This window comes from Syngnathus scovelli, chromosome 9 (assembly GCF_024217435.2).
Source record: "Syngnathus scovelli strain Florida chromosome 9, RoL_Ssco_1.2, whole genome shotgun sequence".
In the NCBI taxonomy this organism is placed as follows: domain Eukaryota; kingdom Metazoa; phylum Chordata; class Actinopteri; order Syngnathiformes; family Syngnathidae; genus Syngnathus; species Syngnathus scovelli.
The window spans coordinates 6,410,536-6,433,464 of record NC_090855.1 but is presented as its reverse complement, the minus strand read 5'-3'; the positions used below and the strand labels follow the sequence as shown (position 1 = coordinate 6,433,464).

At 39.2% G+C, this 22,929-nt stretch overlaps 1 protein-coding gene across 1 annotated transcript in view; it reads left to right on the top strand.

Moving 5' to 3' along the window:
- Nucleotides 1-22,929, top strand: part of irx2a (iroquois homeobox 2a) — a 209,656-nt gene that overhangs the window by 119,219 nt on the left and 67,508 nt on the right. Inside the window, exon 6 of the mRNA XM_049729563.2 lies at nucleotides 22,486-22,599. The gene's annotated coding sequence lies outside the window, so the exon portion shown is untranslated. The remainder of the gene's footprint in view (nucleotides 1-22,485; nucleotides 22,600-22,929) is intronic.

Genomic DNA, 22,929 nt, shown 5'->3' with positions numbered 1-22,929 from the left:
TGCATATTTTGATTTTTTTTTTTGAAGGGTAATGGTCCAAGCGATCATCTCATCGAGCATATCTCCTCAACATCTGTTACTTTTTTAACATTAGAAACAATCACTTTTTGAATGATATTTTTACTCAGCATTTACAATGCTGTGCTAAATTTTGAGTTGTAGTGAATCTACAAATCATGTTTTACTACATGCAAAGCTATTCTTTATCATTCCATGTTGTATACAGTCGTTGTGACTGAACACAAGATGGTTGGCAGGCTGCGGCATGACGCTTCACATCAGGCCCATGTCGAAGCATCAATGACCCCAGCTGAGAGGCAAACCGATGTGGACAATGAGGTTCAATAACAACTGACTCTCACCTCAAAAGGGGGCCAGCTGATCTGGCAAGGGCTATGCTCTTGCATCAGCAGCACTCAGCTGTTTCAGTCAAACATTTGGCCACACCGTGAAATCTGTGGTTAAGGAGAGAAAAATAGGGTTTGTATTAGAGTTCAACCATTATATACCTCCCCTCCCCACACTTCCATCACTCTTGTTACGCCTTTCTTCCTCCCGTTCAACCCCATCCTGTTGTCTACATTTGTTTTCTATACCAATGGCCTGTCCTCAAAACACACACACACCTACACACACGTTTTGTATGAGTAGCGGCAGTGGCCATCAAAGTCCAGATCGATCCTCCTGTGTCATTGTGTGTAGTGGAGGTTATTTAGGTGGGCATCCAATCTGCGCCTGCTGTTGTGTTTGAGCAAGATGGAAACATGGCCGGAGTTTGTTAACACTGAAAGGGGAAACATCAAAGCTGAGACAGGGAGAGGTGGGTCGAGGGAGCAAAAAGTGGAAAGGGAGGGGTGGGTAAGAGCAGCAGCCTCCGAACCCCATGAGTACCCACCAGCTCACTGCCCCGTCTCTCGTGAAATGAGCACTTTCACAGTCAGTTAGTCTTTAAGTAATAGATATATTGAGTTCATCCCTTGTAACGTTAGACAACTAATTTATTATTTTTCCCCTCGTTTTCCTCTCACCCTTTGCAAGCCCCCCTTCCTTCTCTTCCACCTCTCCCTCCTCTCCTACTGTGTCAGTTTTCCTTCATTCTACATCAACACGGGATTATGAAGGTTAAATAAACTCTATGGAAATGAATGAATATTGCCCATAACACCCCCCCCCCCCCCCCCCACACACACACACACACACACATTAGCCCCTCTTCCCCCCCCCCCTTGCCTGAAGAAAAGAGAGGGTCCGGTCCAGGCTATCTGGCAGCAGAATGAATGATCCTATTTATGTTAATGCAAACATGAACGTTACACAGGTTTTTCCCCTGATAAGGCGATAGGTTAATGAAATGCTCATTTCATTTTACCAGTTGTTTTCTCTGTGAAGTTCCGATAAGTAGCAAACCAATGAAGCTTGTAATTACAATCTTACAGAAACCCGGCCAATCTGTGTATAAATCTCACCATCCAATTACAAGATGTAATAATTTTGCAGTCGAGCTGGTAATGAGGTCTAATACTCATGCATGTGATAATCCCCCCTGGATGCTGACTCTATCAGATGTTAGCTTTGTAATTATATGAGCTCAAGAAAAAAAAAAATCATTATTTCATGTTCAAGTAGAAAATGAGGTTGGTGGGAAGTTAATTTTCTCTATGCTCTGTGAAGCGTAGACAAGAATTTAATGATTTAATTACAGTTGTTAGGCCTTTTTTGCAGGAGGCTTAAATTGAGCTAAGCATTTTTCATAGCCCCGACATCAAGAGTCGGTGAACATCAAAGATTATGACAGCATACAAAATGAGGGCCCATTTTTTCCACTCTTTATATGTGTTGCCTTTCCTTTCTATTAATTTCCAGTCATTCCCCTTCTTTCATTTCCTTTCTTTCTTTTCCTGCTATCAACAGCGTAGCCATAGCGCCAGGGACACTAGGGACCCGCTGGATAAAAGCAACATCAACAAATATTAACCGCTCTGGCTTTCCCCACCAGCAGCTAATCCACTGTGTGTGAATTTGTCATATCAGATTACTATGACAGTCATGGTGCAGCCCAGAAAATAAAGCATCCTCCTGTTTCCTTAAAGGACTTTTCTTTTTTTTTTTTTTTTTTTTTTTTTATAACTTCCCACCCTTTCAAATAACCTATGAGTTGTGCCCGTAGTGCTCTGATTTCCATTCTATGTTTGTCACATAGAAACTGTAAATTCATTCTTCAGATTAATCCTTAAAGGGCCTGGCTCCTTTCTGCGCTCCAAAAATGGTTTAAGAAAAGTGGTTCAACTTCATAGTGACAGTTGCTATTTAGTTAGAGGTATGCATGTGTGTGCAGCTGACATATGACATGAAAGAAGAATTGCCATTGTTTATAGATATTGTTGTTTTCTTTGCATCCCTATTTGTTGCCAATGTAGACATGCCAACTCCAAGGCTAGCTTCAAAATAGAAGCTTGCCAAATAATACATGCAATGCCTTAGCTTTTATTTTGAAATAGGCCTTTGTAGTTCGTGGTGCTGTAATGTATTTTGCCTTGCATATAATCCCAGTTTTATTTTTAGGCAACAACAGTGTTTGAAGGCTATTAATCACAGTACAAATGTATACAAGATATACTTTTTTTATATTGCAGTTAATGTGTTCATAAAATCCCAATACACTTATTTGACATTTTGAGATGAATGTCTATTTAATTATTTGTTCATGAAATATTTATTTTTAATTAATTAACTGCGCTACAGTCGAATGAAGGGAATACCAGCACTTTTTTCCCCCAACTTAAAGGACTGATCAGATTTAACCTTTAAATATCACAACTATCATACAGTCTTGTAACCTTGCTGATCATTTCTCTTTCTGCTCGCTCGCTTTGGCTCCCCCTTCCTCATTTGGTGTCACTAACCTCATCTTTTGACCCTTCTAATCCTCATCCATCTCCATGCTTTCTTCATGCTTGCCCATGTCCTGTTAAACAAGGAAGGTGTTGCAGTGTTGTGACCCACAATTGTGGACAGCTTCACGACAGGTTTTGTGGGCCTTTTTTCTGCTCTGGTGTCCAGTCTGCCTCCATCTGCCACAGCCTCGGCACAGTCCCACTGGGGGAGATGGGGCTAATTCTGCAGTCAATTAGCAGAAGGGCCGCTTTTGTTCTCTCACTGACTCCCATGGGCCCTATCTGCTTCACTGCCCCCACTTCTCTTTTCCATCTCAATAATTCTCACTTTCTGTCATTTATTTGTTCACATATTTTTTTTTTTTAAACCTCACTTGTGGTTGTGTTTATTTTGTTATGCATTTCCCTATTTTCTTTCTCTGAATCTATACGTTGTCCATCATGCTGTCTACCCCCCCTCCTTGCTAAATGACCTCTGTGACATTGTTGGCCAAACAGTGTCGCTGGCAATCACTGGTCATAAAAATGAATTCAATTATAGGTTAATTATCACCCAAAAGATGTTTATGAACTCCATTTCAAGTATTTTATGATAAAACATTAGAATACAACCCTTAATGTTTCAATAATATATGTAAGTGATAATTGTACTGAAAAAAAGTTTGCACAGAATAAAATTGTCTGGCTCCATATATGTTTATACATCCCCCTGTTGTGTTTCAACACATTCAGACAAACTTTTTTGGCAACTATATTGTTAAAAAAAAATACAAGATCGAAATCAATCTTCTCTCTTTTCTCTTTTGATCCATGTTACACCCAGTGGGTCTTACCCCGCTGTTTTCGTTTGGGTTTTACCTTGCCCTACTGAGCTATACCTGTCTCAAGTTAATAAATCATTTTGGTGTTATGAAATATTCAAAAGGGGACGATATCAGGCAAGGCCAGGTTAAAGAATTTCTTACATTTTCATGGTATGACAGTCTGTTCCACATACATCCACACTCTTGAGCTATTTCGTGTTCAGGGTTTTGAGTGAGTTTGTGCGTGTGTGTGGCCAGGGTTCAGGAGGATCGCCCGTGTCACTCTAATAGTCTAGAATTACACTTGTATCAGTGTCACTAGCATATGGGGTCTATGTATACCCTTAGGCCCATCACATCCCCTTCCACCTTCCACTGTCATGGTATTTAAAATGATTCCATTTCAGCCAAGCTAGCTTTGACAGAAAAAGTGAGAGGCTGTGTGTTTCTCCCCTTTAGCTCAATGACAGAGCTGGAGCCGCTTGAGGCGCCTGCCACTGCAGCCAATCAAATGATATTTTATGGGATAATGATGGGAAAGGGTTTGCCGCCTCACTAAAAGATTCCCCATCCCTTTTTCTCTTTGTGTCTATCTTTAACCCCAGCGTCTGTCTGCCCGCCATACACTGCTCCTAAGTTTCCATTTATGTTCAATGGGATTCAAATTGAAGTCATTTGAACACATTTTGGAATCGCAAAATCACTAAGCAAAACTAGAGAAACTAATAAGACGTCCTGGCTCAAAGGCCTGCATTTCTTTGGTTCGTAATAATCTGGAATTTTTGCTTTATTTTGTGATAATTGTGGAAGATGCACTCTATTTTTTCCCGGTGGTGAAGCTGTCCATTGTTATTGACAAAAAGCCTCACTGTCCTGTAAATTCTTGAGATCCCCGAAGGTTGCTCAATGTGAGGAGACGGTGACGGTCACTAACCCTTACATTGTTTTGCTGTAACTTAGATCCGGGTGTCCCCAGGCATCCACTGTGGTTTGCCTGCCACTCTTATACTACATCTTGAAGCAGTCACATCATTTTTTTGGGGAGGGGGCAGAGAGGGAAGTATGTCATCAGGGGTTGCTTTTGGATTTTTCTTTGCATCCAGAACAATGTTCATTGCAGTTGTAGTTGAAATCATTCTTGGCTTAAATGACCATGGCTTAGTATCAACTCAATTTCCCTTTTCTTTCATATAGTTTGAACTCTACCGAATTAATTAACAATTAAGATGACATTATTGTGATTTTTTTGTTTTTGTTTTAAATTTATAAAGTTTAGCTTACGTTTATCAGAATTTTTCTTGGGTTATGGTTGAGTTCTTTTGCTTTCCTCATTTTTCTGTATCCAGCAAACTCAATGAATCCCTCAATGAAATGCGTAGTGCTCTCTCAAGAGCCAATTAATCCTTTGTGTGTTATCTTGTTTATCAAGCCAAACATCTAAGGTTATTATGTTAACTTTTCACCGGGGCTATGTGGATTTCATTTGTCAAAAACATTTAAAAAGTAAACAGAAATATATTTAATAAAATGGCTTACCTGACTGCCATCCCTGAATAAAAGAACATGTTCAGTTTTCAGTCATTCACCCTAAAATAATGAAATTCTGCCAGGGTACATAAACACAACCTTATGTGTTCTAGGTTAGGAGAGTAATATGATTTTATTTGCTGGCTGTGAAATATTTTATCATTGTGTGTGAAAACACTGATCAGTGTAAGTGGCAGCATACGTCTAAATTCTGCACTTCCTGTATCTCTCTGTAAGTGCCGCAATGCCCCGAGGTAAATTAGGTTTCCAGAGGTTAAACAGCGTATGAAATAGTGATGAATTACAGTATCCTGCACCTCACTTCTAAATCTCCTCTTTCCTTCAATTGATTCCCATCCGACATATCCTTTCACTGGCTGAGCATCACAGTTTTTGCTCCCTCTCATCCTCTCTTTTCTCGTGATACCTTTCACCACCCCTTGATCCTCTTTTCTGACATACCCCCACCACCTTAATTCTGCTTTTCCTCATAACTCTTTCTCACATCACATCTAGCCATCCTAACACCCTCAGACAATGCTTTGGCTGACTTTGTTGCTATGTGTGAAACAGTCCCTCTGGATAGAAACATCAAGTCCGTAATATGGGAACCTGGGTAGATAAAAGGATACGGAACTACGTGAAGTCTGAAATAAAGTTTGAGACAGGTGAAATAGGTGCAGTTGAAGGGTGCAAATCCAGTCTTACTGTTTTTCTAACACATGCTTGAATGGTTGGTTAAGGTTGGACTCAATCGTCAATCCAGAGCCATACATGAAAGGTGCTCTATTTAATTATTAGCTTTCTTAATTGAGTGTTCCTTCAAATGCAAACATATTCTACCATACTCAACCATGATATATTGTGCAGGTCCAACAAAAGTCATAAAATAAAAATTATTTATTATTTATTTCAATGTAGGTCATAAAAAGTCAATTTGTCAATGGTTTGATTGCTTTGTTTTCAGGATTGGTTGATTATTATTTTCAAAAAGCCTCATAAACCTTGAAATGCAACCAATAAATGATTGTTTTAGACCAAATGTAAAGCATTTCAGTTTGAATATTATCTATATATTATATAATATATTGAATTTGTCAATATTTTTTTAAATTATAGTATGTTTTTATGACAGCAGTTTAAGATCAAATTCATATGGATCTTTAGAAACTCTCCCCCTTATTCTTTTCCCTTCACACATAAACATACATACACACACACACGCACACGCGCGCACACACGCACACACACACACGCACACACACACGCGCACACGCTCAGGACTACCCACATTCCTGATGGGATGTTACTTGTGTATTTTGATGATATGAAAGTTGACCACATTTACATGCAAATCGAAGTTCCAGATTAATGTAGTCCACATATGAAGACGAAGGACGACTGCTTGGTAATATGCTATTATGGCTTTTAAACACATTTACCAAAGTTTGACGCTGATTTAGCATGGTCACAGCATAAGAAATTATGTTGGTATGATAGCAACTTGCTTTTCCAATTGGAATACAATTTTATCAAGTTCAACTGTCATTTCTAATAACGACTCAGGTTATGCACACTAAATTGAAGATTCACCTTCTTGCTATTTTCACACCTCAACCTTGGGGGATGAAGGTGTGAATATTGTGTTTACACAGGCTTTGTTATCTGAGAAATACCAAGACCTAATATTTACAGGAGAAACAAAAAGAAAGTCAGCATGTTCATGCACACATAAAAAGTGATAGCTTGTTTTCTGTGAAAATCTGAACCGTTTTACAAGGTATATTTTGCATGTTTGGAAGAATAAACTGGGTTGTGAGAATAAAACCAAGAACATTTATTGCTTAATTTCTAATTTGTGCCTTTTCTTATGGGAACAAAGTCTAGTGTATTGTTACATGCTTTTAGCTAAATGACTGATCATGTTCAACTGTAGTCAAATGATGGTTCAACAAATCACAACTTGTCAGTGAAATGTAAACCATTCATTTTTCCCAGCAAAATCTTGCACATCATTGTCATAACAAGAACTGATTAGCTAATTTCTAAAAGTACATTGTTTCATCAAATTTACATTATGGACATCATTGTCATAACAAGAACTGATTAGCTAATTGCTAAAAATACATTGTTTTCAACAGTGCTGTTTATTTTTCTGTATGCAATTATAATGAATTACAATAGACAGTAAATGATTGAGACAATATATTTCTTGTTGTCAGACATGTTAATCCATGGATTGACCTTGGATGATATAAAGGATTCCCTAGTGTATGACTTGTTTATCAGCTACTGTATTTGTTTAATTAATATATTCAACTGTATTATCTTTTGATTTTCCTTTGAGCACAAGAGACACAAATCAAGGGAACTCGTAAAGGAAACGGGAAAAACATTGCCTGGTGTCAGACTGTTTTAAAATGTTCAACTCGAAAAAAAAAAAAAATGGTCCCATGGGATTTAACACAGAAATAGAACAATGCATTTGTGTCTGTCAAATGTCTTTCCTTAGTATAGCGAGGAACCATCATATGTGAATATGAAATGTGTGAACACAGCCCAGATTACAATCCAATTAATAACTACTGGAGCATTTTTAGGAAGTCATTGGGGGCAAAAAATAAAATAAAAATTACACACATTTTGGAGGGCTTGTCAATTTGTGTAAATGGCATGCCAATAATACAAAGGTTGAGGATAGCAAGAAAATATACTTGAATTTTCACAAATAATTGCATCACTTGCCAGTGTGTGTGTGCGTGTGCATGCGTGCGTGTATATATTACTGAGTTCAAATTGGTATTTCAGAAACTAAATCGATCAAAGATGTTTGTTCTTTGACAGTAATTATCAATTTGAATCGAATTGCACAGAGAAGCAGACTAATGGCTGATTGTGAAAGTGTAGCCCCCTATTTATTAACTGACCATAGGGGGCACTGACACTGATTTTCAGCCCGGTCGATAAACAAGTGTATTTTTTTGCTAATTATAGAGGGCGGGTGGTGAATTGTTGTGTGACTTCCGTCAAAAGACCGGGCAGAAGTAGGGGTGATATTCCAAACGCCTTCATTTGATAAATGAGTGCATATTCAAGAACACACACACAACAGAGCACAAAGGCTCCACATCTAGTGTTTTTTCTAAATGAGATAGCACTCTTCAGTTAATTAATCTCCCACACCTCATCAAACTAACAGGTATCTAGGAAACGTTCGTTGACAAATAGGCTGCTCAGGCAATGCTGAGATAAAGGGGTTAGATAATGAGTTACTAATCAGCCGCATCATTTAAGTCCATCAGGCCTAATTTTCCTAAAATCAAAATGGCATGCACGTAGAGCTAATCTCCTTATTTCTATTTAGAAATTAATTTCCCAAACCAGAGGTTCATGCCACACTAATAAGGCATGTACCTGCTTACATGTAAGCACTCATTCGAATGCCCCTCCTTTCACTCACTGAGAGATTAAAAGGTGTTATGAGCCATGGAGTGTGGAACAAAGAAAATGAGATAAGTAGATAAGGACTATACTCATAAGGAACCAAAGCTCCTCGGATAATGAGGTTGACAAAGCATAGTCGAATTAACTCCTGTTCGTCTTCATTTGTTTTTCTATGAATTTTTGTGGAATTGTTAAACGTGCTGTTTTTTTTTCTTTCTGAAGTGTTATGAGCTGACAAAATTATGTCTATTGCATTATATTATGCATACCACCTTGGTGCAGGTGTCCTAATGATGTTGAATGACAAACTCTGGATATTCTTTTTGACAAAAATGACAGCGTTGTAGTTGCATTCCAACTGGAACAGAGCCGCTTGACTTGTTACTGACTGACATTTGAAGCTCTAAACCCACTATAGAGTGTGACACAACCAGCTGCAAATTAGACAAATTCTCAAACATGTTTAAATACATCAAATCTGTCCGCGGTGCTTGACTTGTATAAAATACCAATTAGCTGCACTGGTTGTTGTACGGTTGCAAACTCTAGTTATAAAAGGGAGAAGCATTTGGCAGTCTCAAGTGCTCTAATTGGCTCAGCATGTCGCACTTAAAGATCTGGTTGGTCTTTGTCAAACTGACAAATTTAAAGAGTTAGAGAGTAGTAACAAGTTAAGAAGGAGAGCACATTAGTCTTGAAATGGAATTGGACGCCAAGTTTATCTCAAACGCTTTACGTTTCATTTCAACATGTTTTATGACCTTTTGCTGGTCCCGGTGCCGGCGACAGTTTACTTTTAGCGTATGTTGAATGCATGATACAATACTGTTTAAACTTGCACTTAAACCTGGTGTGAGAAAGATTTAGACAAACCACCCATTTGAACCAACATTCATTTTAAAATAAATCAAGATCTCATCCTTTAATTCATTATAGCCCAACATGGACAAGAAGAAAGGTCTTAAAAATGCTTGCATGGCCGCGAAAGCCCAGAGAGAGCACAGCTAATATGACACCCTAAGGTCTAATCTTCTTAGTGGGGTGGGATAAAATGAGTATCAATTACAGAATCAACCTTTATCCTAATCCTGCCTCTCCCATACCAACACTACTCTACCACACTTTCTTCTTCTTCCCCTCTTCTATCCACCACCATCCCCTTTTATCATTTGATAGCCAGCATTGAGACAATAGACTAACCCAAAGCCCTAAACCAGGTATTAGCCACTAAAGCTGCACGTGAAGGCATTTAATCTTAATGCTAAGTTATTAATCAGATGTATCTGTGAACAATTACAATACCTCATCTTTATTTATTATAGCGGGAAAATAGCTTGTATATTAGTAAACGTGAATAATAAAATGTTTATTGCTAAAAAGCTAATTGCCAAATCCTCTGATTGAGTTGTAGGTTCTTTAAACTGTATTTCCTATTTTATTTTCATCTCGTTGAGTCTTTATGGCTACAATTTAGTATTACGTTAGTGTATCCTATATGAGCGAACCACAGAATGAGTTAATTTTTTTGATTACTGGTCATGCCATTGCGCCAACCCACTTTCAGTTTCATTTTACTGTCTCACACACTTGCTGTTGTTATTGACTGTAGTGGAGTGGGCTCACACATTTCATAATGCATTCTGAGGTGGTGATGGTCCTTTTAAATATGAAGAAATCTGCCAGTGAGTAACCGGTGTCAGGGGAGTTATTCGAGCGAGAGTGGTCAAGGGCAAGCTGTTGCCGGTCCTGCCTCCACACACTCACATGCACATAGTTTTGATTTATTTTGAATTGAAATGAAAAAGGACACATTTTCAAATATTGAGATATATTTGAAGTATTTAATAGTAAGAAACATTATTTTAGCCACATGTTTTTTCTTTGTTTGCAGAATAACCAAATACTTGATGGTCCTTTCTGGGGTGCAGTTCTCTCTAATTAAAAAGGTTCATTTTACGAATAAAATATCTTATTTGAACAACACTTAATGCTTATTTGTATGTTAAAATAACAGTGAAAGTGCTGAAAAAAGAAAAAAAAAAACAGTTTGTGCGCAATTCCTGCATTCTCCAGGGGGAACAGCCTGTCCTTAGCAAAGCAGACTAATGTTAATTCCCTCCAGTGAGCACAGGTCTGACCTCTAGACTTCTTCGGCAGAACACACACACACACACACACCCCCACACACACACACACGCAAACACACGCACTCACACACGCACACAGACTGCGTCTTCTCAGAAGGTCACAGAGCAGATGACACCAGCCTGTTCCCTGTTTCACTTCGATTGGCCCATCTTTTCTCCTTCATTACCGCACACAGCTGTGAATAAGAGTTTGTGTGTGTTTGTGTGTGCATGAGGGCATGTGTATGTGTGTCTGTTTACTCACTCGGCGAAATGGCTAAGTGCTGTTAGTGCAGTTTTTATCAGTGAGGCCACTGGTGAGACTCTGGGGAACAGACCGGTGCTATCTCTCTCTCTCCCTCTCTCTGCCTTGAAAATTGATATTGAACATGGAGGAGGAGAAGGGGAGGAATCTCTCATGCTGGTAGCAATTAGCTAAAAAAGGATTTGGAACTCCGTGATTCATCACATCAGAGATCGAAGTTCCTTTGTTTGTTTTCCAGCTTTTCTCACTTCTTACTTGTTCACTTATGTCATCTCAAAGTTAGCCCACACAGAAGGCATTATTTCAGCTGCTCTCAATAACGTTAACACGGCAGGAGTCTTGGCAACAGAAATTTATTGAATTTTTGTTTCAATTCCAGATGTAAATATGCTATCTAAAATTAAAAGCCTGTGTCATTTATCTTTTGAATGCACATTTTTTCAAGCTACAGCCAAAATAGAATAATAGGGCTCAATGTTCCAATACTTCTGTACTAAAAACAGTACAATGTAATAACATACAAGTCAACTCTGAATTTCTACACAGGAACGAAAATCGTACACAAACAACTCCCTACAACAAACTCAAGGTGTGGCCGTCTGAATCCACAGCGTTTACAGTGTACGTCACAAATACCAACCAAACGTCAAACTTTGGGAAGAAAGTAAACTCTTGCAGGCACACTTTTGAAGTTCATCTTACATTGAGAAAAGACACTTTCATCCTAGTTTCAATTTTTTTTTTTTTATCTTTATGTTCTTTAGAGACATTCAAACAAAATTTTAATGAAACTTGCACAGCCGATAGTGTGAATGTGTGCAATATAGACTGGTTTGGGCTAAATGTTTATGCAAGTGGTGGGGATGAGGTCAAAATGGCCTCAGGGTAAGGGCATCAGCTCATTGGATAGGAGGTATGCGGTGTTTTCATTTGCAAGAGAATTCTTATGTTAGGGTAGAAAAAGATGAACAGAAAAATACATTACATGCTCTCATTTTTAATTAAAAAATGTAAGACTAAATATACAGTGCATCCTTTTACATTACTAGAGCTCAGAGTATATCGATAAAAACAATTGTGAAAATTAAAAGACAATACAACCTGGGCATGGATTTTTTGTTCTCAGTAATACTTAATTTGATCATAGATGCTGGGTTTGCTCTCGGCATGGCATAGGATTTTAAAGGGTAAATGTGCTAGTGGTAGATTGGTGTCTCCCAATGTGTCTAAAAATAACTCTTCTACTATACTTTGCTCACAGTGTCTGTCCATCTTCATTCCGAAGGACAACATTTTAGTACAGCTGTTTGCAAATAATGTTTCCTGGGCTAGCAAGTCAGCTATGCATTTTGTTATACAAAGCTATGAAAATAGTGTTTTGTCAACAGTAATTTTGTAATTTCAGTAATATCAATACATCCATTCATTATGAAGACCGCTTAGGGTCACAAGGGGACTACAGCCTGTCCCAGTTGGCTTTGGTAATTAGGTGAACCCTGGAGTGATTGTCAGTTAATCACATGAAACCACTCACATTCACATCGATGGGCACTTTAGAGTCTTCAGTTATTGTACAAATTTTGGCCTGCTGGAGGGAGCATAGTCGATCACACCTTCTCATTTAATTCAACAGATTGCACTAATTTACCACAATAATGTATAGTTCATTCAATAGTATTGTTGGCTACACATATGAATTTGGGCATGTGTAATTTTACCACTGTCTCCCTCATTTGACCGGAATTTCAGTTGTTCATTGTTTTTCAGCATACATTATGGGAAAAATACTGATAATAAAGACCAGTCAAAGTTTGACTCCACAGCAAAACACATACAGTACGTATACCTACCCATAGACGTCAGCAAACGCAAGACAAATGCTAACATGGAAAAGAAAAAGAATGAAAGAAAATCCTCATAACACATGCACATGGCAGCAGGGGATATTTGTCCCAGCTACCATGCATCAACAGTTTAAAACCTGAGCTGGAGCCATTAATAGACTAGGAGATGACGGATGAGTTCATATGCCATGCAAGCAGCCCTAGACAATGGCTCTAGCCTGATGACAGATTGCCGGACTATAACCCAGTTAATGTTAAACTCATTCTTGCTGCTCAATTTCACAAGTCTAATTCTATTCAGCTGTGCTGCAGTGTCCTCGCCTGTCGGTGAGGTGTCGGGGTGTGCTGTGGAACTCCCAATCCCATCCTCCGGTAATGATTCCCCTGCTCTGCTCTATTGTATTGTTTTCTGCATAATCAGGTTGGTAGTCAAGGCTTTAGGTGACACAGCCATCTGTCAAGTTCATTTGCACTGAAAAATGCAAAGGAATAACGGCCAATACTAGGGGAGCGAGGGGAGCTGTAATCAAATAGGTGAGGGTTGTGGACAGGAAAAAAGAATAGGCTTATGTTATTGTATATCTATATTTTTACCAAAGACTGTGCTTGCCAGCATAGTACACTTGTCATGTAGCAGAGAAAATGTATTTGCATTTTGTGTGATGAGATCTAAAATTAAAGCCCTGCACCATTGTCCATCTGGTACACTGAGGCATACGTTTGTAGTAGAAGGCTTGGGGTTCCGACATTTACATTTGCTTGTGTCGTTTTCTGCTCGCTTATTGTTGGAGAGTGGCAAGTGTTTGTTGGTGTTCAGACTCATGCAATAATCATTTGCAGTTATGTTTGACTTTTTGTCTGCTCTCATGCAGTCTGCTGTGGAAGTCATGTCCACCATGACCTTAGCCACCTTGATTATTGGAACCCATGCATCTAGTATTGCACTCTCAAGCCAGACTCATTGTTCTGAACGCGGCTCCTAATGTAAAATAGATGATTTAAAACTTTAATGAGCACTGGGAGGACAGTTAGGAAGCTTTATCGGAGAATACATGACACAATGAAAACAATAGGAATTGAAAACCAGTAAAACAAGGATGTCTTGCAAAAATACATTGACAACAAATTAATATAAACAGTAGCTCTTGGCCGTGTACAACATTATCTTTTTGTTTGCAGATATGCAACAATGTTGGAAATGTTGTGAAATACAAGGTCTCACAGTAGGCGATGTTGAAAAGTGACATGATGGTTAATTTAAACAGTAGGCCAGCATTTACTGGTTTGCTTGTCGTATGACTCTTTGTAGTCAACGCAATGCATGATGTAGTCTGTCTTATGTCTAAAGTCAGCCCAGAAAAGGCTCAAGCTCACCTGGGATGCTAAACATGAAATTTGGTTTGGAAAATGGATGCAAACAACAATAGATCAATCCATCAAAGTCATCATTGAGTAAAAATGGTTACAAATATTTCACTGGAATTGTAACAAATATATATATTTACCTGTACCTTCTCCGGATGATTTTTCTGCAGCCCTACTTAACTCACTTTGCCATTCTATGGGTTGAGTGAAAAGGGTGAATGCTTATATCATTTAAAGGCATTTATCTGAGTAGGGCATTGGGGAGTAGAACCATCATCATAAGCAGCCGCTAATGGTTCTCTCAGGATCCAGGAAAATCTCTATGCTGCTCGACCCAGTGCATCCAGGCCAAATGCTTTGGGCACTACAGCACTGTAGCCGGGGCCAAATTTTACCCTAATGAATTTGGACCTTGCCAGGTTATTGCAAAAGGCAACCATGGCCATCAAATACCCTTCGAGATGATCTGAAGCGACTCCTGTGACCACCATTCATGCCAGGGAGTCCGGTGCCAGGTGTAAATGGGATGGTGGTGGGGGTGTATGTGTGGTTGATGTTTTTGTCGTTGGCATTTATCCGCTCAGTTTAAGCCTTTATTCTTTCTCTAACACACACAAACACACACAAGCAACTGCAGGCATGCACGTATCCAAACTTATTAACATATATTTGCAACTACATGGTGATACACACAACCAAGAGGGGCGTCTCATTCGTAAAAACACACACAGTTCCTACCAGTGGTGCTCTAGCTGTAATGAAGCCTGCAGAAACTGGCAGTTATTTCTTGTTTCCAGATTGGGGGAAATTAGGTTGGTTTGTCCATAAATGTACAATTAACACATTGATTTTCACTCCTCTAAATTGCAGAGAATCTCTCGCAAATTGTATATTGAGCTTCAGTCCGGTCAGATTGAAAAATGTCGTGTACAATGCTGCGTCTAACAATTTTGGTGTGGTTCTCAAAGGACTACCTGATGGCTTGATGCACTTTTTTTTGTGATCAATTGATTTGATTGCTGGTATGGTGAAAAAGAGCAAAGCACCGAGCATTCCTGCGATAGTTTCTGACCAGAGAGGAAATCAGGAAGGCGGACGTCAGCTTCTATAACATGGTCATACAATTGGTTGGGAAGGGCCCAATTTATAACTTCGTCCAAATGTATTTTGTATACAACACCCCCTACTCTGCACTACTGCAAACACACTTGTATTTGCTACACTTTATTTATTTACAGTGCACCTGCACACCGCTTATGTGCACCCCTGGTTATACGGCTTTTGAGAACAAATTTAAACATTATTATATAGGCAAATAGATTAGTGCTATTATTTGAGTAAATGAGTAGCTGTAGACTTTACATTTAAGTGTTGGGTCATTACTTCTTGTACGTCCTTGCTGTCACCATTTAAACTCACACTGTTCTACACTCGCTGACAGTCCCCCCCCCCCCCCCCCCCCCCCCAGCTGTGTTACAGGTAGCAAAAGTCTCTTTCAATTAGTCATAATCATCACTCACGGTCAATGACTGTGCTAAAGGGTAACTTCCAATCTATGAGGGGGCCTTCGCATCTAATGCACTGATTCAGCTTGTCTTGGCCAACTTCTCTGTCTGCAGAAACCAAAGCAATTTATTCGTCGCCCAAGGCTCTTTTGGCATGAGCCAGTTGAGTGAGCTAACAGAGGCCGATAGAGAGACATGAGGAATGGGTGAGAGAGAATGAGAGGGAAAGGGTCGCTTCTCGCTCTCTCGCTCTCTCTCAATCTCTCAATCTCTCTCTGTCTCTCTCTCTCTCCCTCTCTCTCTGAGATTTAATCAGAGACATCTGTGCAAAGGCAGGCAGCTTTTCCTCGGAGGAGACTTAAGCGGTGTCTTAGTTAGGGGGGGCTGCGTTTGAAGTGCAAGGGAATTATCACATTCGTCCAATAACAGTGCCAAGAATGGAGAGAGAATGAGAAAGTGAGCATAGATAAACAAAAAATCTCGTTAATCTGCTTCATCCTGGTATACTGGGGCGTGCTCCAGACACATGAGAAGCAAATCCAATCATCAGACAGGAACGGCACGCAGCTGACCAACCAAGTTGCCACCTCACTGGCCAAAAAGATGACTCCAGAGGATATTATGAAATCAAACATTACTTTTGTGAACCAACCGAATTAATACAAAGAAAATAATCTAAACCTAAATCAAACTGTCCTGGAAAAAAAAAAAAAAACATGGTGCCCTTCACTCTTTATATTTTCTTAACTCATTAAGCTGCAACTGAACAGTTTCTGGGACTGAAACTTATGAGACGACCTGTCAAAGGCATTTTGTCCCACTAGTCACGAGCAAACTGCATGTTTTATCTCCTTTCACGTATGTTCAATAGTACGGAAGCATGGAGCTGCCAATGTGGGATAAACATTTTTTTTTTTTTTTTGCATATTACATTAAAACGTACTCACGAATACGTTACCATGCCATTACCATTCATAGGCTTCTTATAAGACCCAATTCCTTTCCTTCATATCTCTTACTCCAACCTGCAATGCGAGCTGCCATGAGTCACACGCACCACCGAAATAAAACATGACGTCTTCTGTTGGTCCGTTTAATGCTGACATCCTCTTCTGAGTGGCCATACTGTGAAAAGACGTAATCTGGGAGGTCAGAGTGTGCAGCAAGTGCCACCGAAGAGCAGTGCAGGTGGGTGGATGGGTTTTGGGTAATGGAGGTGGGGAAAGAAATTTTCCTCCTCTTGCACTTCACTAAAGGGCAACAGATTTGGCGTAAGAAGTCTGTAAGCAGGTGTTAGTGGGAAGGAAGTATAGTAACACTTGTATGTTTGTAATTGTTCCATATGTGGGTGTATATGAGTGTGCACGTCATCATCACTCCATGGTATCTTAAAATAGTCAAGTGATGGAAGCTTTACAGAGATAGACTCTTTGAGTAGTTTGGAGTCACAGCTCAACACAGTGAAGTGTTGCCAGACACTGCCGTCATCACTGTCACATCAAAGTAATGGATTTTTTCCCTCCCCTAAAAAGCCAACTGTTCTCTGTCCCCCTAAACCTCATGATCACAAGATGCATATACGTAAATCTAATGAACGTTGATGCAAAACAAACATACTTTTGATCCAGTAAGTACAGTGCACAACTGAACAAAGAGAGCTTTTTAAGAGCTAGTTTTGGGAATCATAGAGATACATGAATTAAAAGAAAAAAGGCAAAACAAACATAAATTGACTGTGAATTTTTAACAGCCTAGTGGCCAATATCATTGTATCGAATGAAAGTGAACGGACAGGTGAGTCGCAAAGTGAGTAATAAATCAATCAGGTAGATTGTTACATTCACTAGACTCATAACAGACACATGCCAACAAGTGATGAGGTTCTTTGTGTCTGTATCACACACACACCCACATGTTCAGACGCACACTCAAAGCCTATTATTACAGCTTGGGAAAGTAGTAATTTAGGCCATGATTACAATCTATCAGGCAGCCTGGGGCCAGACTCTGAGAAGTGTCTGTCTAAATGACACTTTAATAAGACGCCGTCAAACACACAAAGGGTAGAAGCACATGTAGGCACATGCTCTCCGAGTCACACCAGTTGCTGCATAAAACACACACGCACACACAGTCATGTAAATACTTTCACATACTGTGTAGTTTGCACACATTTACAGGATAGCATTCACACCTTTTTTTAATTGAGCACATCCCTTTATGCATTCATAAAAACCACACATACCAAAGATGATATAAAGTGATTACTTTTATCACTCAGTGTGTCAGCATGCATCATTTCAGATGAACGCCCCTCTCATAGTCTCTTTTTCTGCCTGACACTGGATGAGCCTCGAGCATAGTTAAATGGTCCTCTTTGGAGAAGGCCTCAACAGCAAGATATTTGTCTCATTTCTTGCATTGTGTTTTCTTCAGATAGTTGTTCTGTGAAAGAGGAAAATAACAGTCCTGGGAAGTTGGCATACACTGGTTGGTAAAGTAAACATTTATCCTGTGATACTGCAGGTAGTCTGCAACTTGTTTTTTGTTGGGGCTGGCGGGCTGTTAGAGCAGAAGTACACCCACCATTTGGTTTGATGAAAGATGAACAAATTGCATTTTTTAACTTTGTAATGCTAAATACTTATAAGCACATAGTCATCCTTCAGCCAATCAGTTCATCAATTTATGCACAAACTTGCACTGTGTGCATCTTCTCATGTGAGCATGACGAGGCCTGGACTCTATATTCTATTAATATGTCTCTCCAACACTGATATTCATAGCCACATCTGGGACAGTGTAATGAGTTAATGCCAGATAATTACTCTGTGGTGTAAATGACCAACCAAACTGAGCGTCTTTTACTCTCTCTCTCTCGCTCTCTCTTGCTCTCTCTCACACACACACGCACAATCATTCACTGTTGATTAATAGCAGTGAGAATGAGGAGATAGGAAAGAGGCATATTTAGTGTCTATTGTCATCATCAGCATTACTGGTGTCGGGCTGCATTAAAGCTCAGAGAGACGAAAGGCTGGCGAGCATGTGTGAAAGTGTGTTTTGCGCTACCTGGACAGGAGACAGCAAGGCCATTAATTGGCTTGAGATGAAGTAGTTCGTCTGAGCGAGTAAACCAGTTAGTAAGTGAGTAGGTTGTAAGCAGGGAAGAAGAATGAATAGATGACATTCATCCTAATTGCATGAATTGCAGTATTTACTTGAATATATTAAGGGTTTATTTGAACCAAACTGCCTCATTCTCAACGTAAAAACTGAATGTCAGTGCAACATCCTGGCATATTTCAGTTACTCCTACTGAGCAATCAATCAACTTTGGTTTTACACCCAGCCCTGTGGCCTCTTTCACACAACTATTTGTCAATGCATGTGTGTGTTCCTTCTAATTTGGTGCACGTGTGTGGGAAGGCGCTTGCATGGTTGTCTTATTATTGCACAGGTTGCCTGCTAATTCCTTAGAGCAAAATACTCTTGCTTTTAGCACTGGAAGGTTAGTGGCTGTGTAAAACGGACGGCCATGGGGTCAAAATAATACACCAGGGGGATCTCCATGTGTGTGTGCGTGCGTTTGTCTGTGTGCACATTCTGCAGATGGAGCAAAATAATCAATTAAGACAGAGACAAATCTATTTCTGATTCAACAGCATAGGAAATAATTGATACATATGTGTTAAGTGTTTTAAATGTGATAATCCCATGTTGCTTTAGACTTTTTCTACACAGAACTGAATACATAAATTAAATTTCAGTTAATGAGATAAGTGCATGAGCATAACAGGGTGTCATTTTGATTGTTATTTATGTTTTGTTGTTTGTTTATATCTGTGGGTATGTGTGTGTGTGTCGAGGGAGTGATTTACAACGAGTCATGTTTGTTTGTTGTTGTGGAGGTTGCTATTCTCAATTTACTTGGCACTGGTGTGTTTCTGGTTAAAACCTCAAGATGATGCTCTCATTTTACCACTAAAAAAAGTTGTTGGAAAACTTTAGTGAAGGCATGACATCAGTGTGGCGAGTGGATTTCATGTAAACACACCATGCACGATACATAATATGTGTAATCTATACAAGTTTCTAAAGCCATTTTAGCACTCTGCACATTAATAAAGATGATAGACATGCTAACTAAAGTGATCAGTTATGCATGTAAAACCTTTTAGTAAAACATGAAAAATTATTTTGTGCAAATGTTGTGAGATATCTTTTCACACTAATGCAATTTTTTTTTTATATTTATTCATATTATTAGAATTATTCAGTAAAACAAAACAAATGCCATGAAATGGGTGCCAAACATTTATGAACTTGAACTATTGGACTTTTTTAGGAAATGGCAAGGCAAGATCATGCTCAAAAAATGGTATCGCAGCATGGCCAGAGGATGATAGCACTTACTACACTTATTTCTCTGATGTCATCCTAATTCTACTCATACTCCCGAGGTTACATATTTGCATGATACTATAGTTGTTAATTCTTTTTTTTTTTTTTTTTTGTCTAATGGTATAACCTGTGTGGATGCTTTGTAATGTTATAGTGATAAAGGCTTCTGTGAGTGATATCACATTTGATCATCTTGGAAATAGTGCAATATTCTGGTTACCAGGATATGCTTGACTCCAGAATGTAATTGCTTAATCATTCTAAACAGGTGGTGCATTGACTGTTTGACTGTGGTTGAACCCTTTGAGTGATTATGCTGTCATCAGACAAATCTCAAATGAGCAGTGGATTAGTATACACACTATTTTCATTTCCCATACTGTTTGTTCTCTTTATAAGGTCATGAGTGAGTTGGAGCCTCTCCCAGCAGACTTTGGTGGAATAATATTTATTATATGCATTTTTACAAAAAGGTGCTGCAGCTAGTCCTCCTCACTTGTTAAAGAACAAATATATTTCTCTGTAATAAAGGTTGATTGTTTTCCACACAGTTTGAATGAATGAATGAATGAATGAATGAATGAATGAATGAATGAATGAATGAATGAATGAATGAATGAATGAATGAATGAATGATGTTAAATCTCCATGTGTGACCTGTACCTTACCGTATACCAGCCTCATATAATAAAAAAATATGAATACAGAAGGAAATGCAAATGTGTGAGTCTGACATCCACATCTTCAAACAATCAGTCAATCAATTATCCAATCAATTTTCTGTGTCAATTTATTTAAAACTGAGTTTTTTTTAGTTGTTTTATTTCTAATGTGGCCTTTAGGGAAATGCTTGAGGTCATATGTACATTGATCGTCGGTACAATTCTGCAGTAAATCAATTAAAAGTAGGCCTGACACATGAATTATGCAGTAAGTTTATTAAAACATTTATCAGATAGGCTTATTATAAATGAATGACTCAAGAGGAAGATTGGCAGATAAGATTGGCTTCTCTTTAGTCTGCCTTCTCCAACTTGGTTGTTTACCACTTTGGAAGTTTTAAATAATGCAATCTATATATTCAGCTTTTTGTTGTTGTTGTATTTGCAGAATTCAGCCAATGCATATGCCTTGATGCTTTCTGATCAACCCATCCTTTCCTTCATAATCAGTTTTTATCTTGATATTTACCCCCTCCCTCCCTGTTTACTTAACAGAAACAGACAAATCCAGATTTAGTCTGACCAAAGTTTTCGCCTTTTCACAATCTTTGGAGCAATTGAGGTGTCAGTGAGCGTGCATATGGTAGCTCCTCCTGAGAATTAACTAGAGAAATACGTACATATTTGAAAAATATTTAGCAATTTGGCATGAGTGAGATGACTCAAATGTCAACTGTCCTACGTCTGCATGACCAGTACTCTGGACAGCTCATCCCTCCTGCCACTCCCGTCCTGTCAGCATCTCATTTCCACACCTGCTCCCAGCACGTTAGCCGCCCTATATAAACCCTGCACACCAAGCCTTCTGTGCCAGTTCGTCTGTTGCCCTCCCAGTTGCCCTCCCAGTTGCCCTATCTGTTGCCCAACCAGTTGCCCTACTAGTCTCTTTGATATCCGGTATGCTACCCGTCTGTTGGCCCACGCTGTTATTTTGTATGCTACCGATCGGTTGCACTGTTGTCTGTCCTTGCCACTTCCTCTTATTCTGTTCTCCACTAACCCTTTCCCTTTAATAAACCCTTTGGTCCAAGCTGCATTTGGTCGCCCCACTCCATTCTGTGACATCAACAAAATGTCTCGTAGAAAGATGAAAACCTACTGACAACCATTATGTTTGTTTGCCATAATTTTCTGTCTTCTTTCAACACAATTAAATTATCATATTGTATAATAAGATAGTCTTGATGATTAGAAAAGTGATGTCACTGGAGAACTACTTTGGGCACTACAATGGGAAGGTTCAAGTGTAAGACAAAAAGTACAAGGGAAAAAGCAGAAGCACAGTTAGTTTGTAAGTGTGATTTCCCTCTGTCTTTCTGTTGATGTGAGTCTTCTGGGCATTTTGGAACCTGTTGACACAGATAATTCAGGTGGAGGCCTGAGGGGCTGGCTGAGGGTGCTAAGCTGGGCCAGCGTGCACATCTCAGCGCTTCTCTGGAATGGCTGCCAGCTCCGTCTGCTCGCCTCTGATAATAGAGACTGCAGTCTCCTCTCTGTGTTGTGTGGAAATGTTTCCATTAGCCTTTGACAAGAAAAGTCCTCACTGCAATTTAGTCCATCTTTTATGTCCATCTTGTTTCTTCCAGCATGCAGATTTCCTCTCTTCCACCCCGTGTGTCTTGCTTGTGAAGTTTCCTGTCGGCTTCAGCCCTCGAGCGCTGCTGGATTGCTGGAGTTGAGATAAAGAAAAGGCCTTGCAGGTTTGAGTGTTTTGCTTTTTATATCAATGACCCCTTTTTGAGGCTTGTAAACACAAGGCATAAACTACACTGTGACAGAAGCTTTTCCAGGAGGTCTATATCCTCTGCCATTAGAAGGCATTCACTTTGATGGAAGAGTTTACTGTGACAAAATCCAAACACATTTGCGATTTTAACCACATCGTTGCACATCCAATGCATATGACACATTGACATTGGCAAATGTAGAAACTCTGCTCTGACATTTATTTGCATTCTTAAGCTGATCTGTGGGTACAATACTTCAGTAAAAATGTAAAATGTATCTCGGAGTAGTTTATTAGATGCAGC